This window comes from Pygoscelis adeliae, unplaced genomic scaffold (assembly GCF_000699105.1).
Source record: "Pygoscelis adeliae isolate BGI_AS28 unplaced genomic scaffold, ASM69910v1 Scaffold31, whole genome shotgun sequence".
NCBI classification, from domain to species: Eukaryota; Metazoa; Chordata; class Aves; order Sphenisciformes; family Spheniscidae; genus Pygoscelis; species Pygoscelis adeliae.
The window spans coordinates 5,628,938-5,631,654 of NW_008824233.1; positions in this window are offsets into that span (position 1 = coordinate 5,628,938).

Genomic DNA, 2,717 nt, shown 5'->3' on the forward strand with positions numbered 1-2,717 from the left:
TTTTCATCATCAGGTTGAAAAAGTCAGCTGTCAGTATGTAACAATGAAAAAGTGTTAGTAGTTTAAATTGGACAGTGGTTGGAGTAGGGGTTTATAAGTATCTATGCAACAGTACCAAAAAAATAGAGTTACGCCCTAGTTATTTTCCTCCTTTATTAGAAAGGCCCAGTATATCTCTTTGGTGTGTCCTGTACACTGTCCTCTTTTAACTACGATCTACTCCTGAATATAAATGTGGATCAAGGTAGACTGTTATTTTTAAAGCACAATAGCTTTTGAAGCAGGTTAAGCCAAAAAAACTAACAAGGAACTCTTGTTCTGAAATGAATTTCCACACATGGATTTAGTTCCTTGCAGGAACAGCTAATCAGAACAACCTTAAGGCAAAAGAGAGTGCTTTTTAATTATCCACTTTTAAATGCTCATTAACCAGTTGTCCAGTAAGGGTGAGCAGTAGTATTGATGCCAGTGATGCCCTGTGGCAAATTTTTACCATGTGCTTGTTAATAACAGCAACCTAGCAAAGAAGGCTTATGGGCTCCTTAGTGAGAAGCATCAGCCCAACTGCTTGGACTAAGTGTAAAGGATTTGCCAGAAGCAAACTATTTCAAGGCTTTTCCTAATATTTATGCACAAGAAATGAGAGGCTTTCCTCTCGAGAGGGATTGTGTGGGAAAATCTGTGTCTTCACTAAAATAAAATCCTGCTGTGTGAGATACGTTATGTCTCGTGATCTTTAATTGTTCCCACAGCAGCAAAAATTCCACATTCATTTCAGAAAAATATATAGGTGACTCCCAACTACCTCTTTCAGTGGACCAAAATCTTCCATCATCCTTTCCTTTGTGATATGGTTATCCCTAGAAAATAGCAAGTAGTGTAAGATTGCCGCCTCCTTTTTAGAGGGCCTGTATTTCTCAGTTATTGAGCAAACAACTGGAAACAATTAACCAACTCTTGAACTCAATGAAATTTAACGTAAGTAACACAGGACCATCTGGCATAGACTATCACTTCTCTACAGAAACACTTCAGTGTGCTGTTCAGTGTATTAAAAGTGCTTGCAAATATAAGCAGAATTAGGGAGGGCAGGACAGTGTATCTCGCCTACCTCTATTAAAATTCTAACTCCTGCAGTCGTATTCTTAGAAAATCATAACTCATTAGGCTCTCTGGGAAATGCTGTTTATGTAGACTATTTTGTTTTCACAAAGTGAATTGTTTGGGAACTGGGATACTTTTAAAATATTTTGTCCACCTGTTCTGGAAGCGACAGAAAGAATGAAAGTTGGTGCGTATCTTGCATTCTGACAATTGGAAGCAACCAAAGATCTGATTTTTTTTTTTTTTTTAGAATTTTCTACTACGCATGGATTATATACTTTGTGTGAAGTGGTTGTTGCCAGCTCAGATAGGAAAAAAAGCTTAAATTGTCTACCATATCCTGTCCTAAACTGAATGAAACCATATTAGAACAAACATTATTTGTTTTTCTTTAGGTAGGGAATGTTTCTGTCTCCTCTTCTGGATAGGTTTGTAGTCTTAAAATCCACGCAACAGTGATTTATCTGTAAAATCAGGTCTTGTACAGGCACTTCAGAATGGCCACAAAATTTAATCTGGGTATCTTTAGCTACTCCAGTTGAAGCCTTAACCACATGGATACGAGTCCAAAACATTTCTGTCTGTTAATTCACTTGAAATCACACTTATTAACGAACACTTCCCTAAAACAGTTTCAAGCACAGGAGTTTCATACCAGAATTCTGTGACTCCTACACAGTGCTCCAGCACTATAAAACCTCACTGCTGAAGCTGTGCAAATATCCCACTGAGCAGAGATTAAATCCAACGCATTAAAAGTGTTCCAACGATTATTCTCCATCCCTTTCCTTATTCACCATGCGTGTCCTGGTAGGTTTACTGACATAGCTACACAGCAAGTTGTCTCCAGGGTTGCCATGAGTCTTGTTTTTCATGGATGTGAATAATTTAAGTCCTGAAAACCTAATAGGTTGGGGTTTTTTTTTTTCTCTCTCTCTTCACTGTGCATGATTTTGCATTTGTAGACTGCATTGACTGCTTTAAGGTGCCAAATCATCTAGCTTGTTTGGGTCTGTCTTGCATCCTTGCCTCTCCTCCCTAACCTGACTGCTCTCCTGACTAACCTGAAGAGAAGTTATCTTAGTTTCTCACGGCTCTTTAAACAATTATAACGGAGCATAACATAAAGCATGGAAGTATTCCACTGCTAACCGTTTTTGACTTGATGAAAATTACTATTTACCTCATGCTTCTTTCTCCAAATCAGTTTTTGATTATAAGCATTGCTCTGAGGCTCGCCCCAGGACTATGAGTTTCATTAATAGTCCCTTTTATGGGACTGTTGCTGAGACCTTGATATCGGACCGCTAAATAAATAGTCTGTTCTCCATTATGTGTTCCATATGACACACTGAAAGACTTTCAAGGGACTAGTGAGACTCAGCTGTTTGTTTTGAGGAGGTAAACGGGGAGGTCGGGCACTTTGAAATGTTTGTGTATTACCGTTCTTGCCAGCCAAAGGAGGCAGGCGAGCTGGCCTTTCTGCCGGATGCTGCGCTAAGACTACAGTTTGCCTCCTCCCGAGGCGGGCAGCGGTGCGTGCCGTAATTACTGCTTACCAAAGCCTGGTGCTCTGAGGCCGGTTGGCGGCGGCGGGGCTCCCCGGGGGCGCG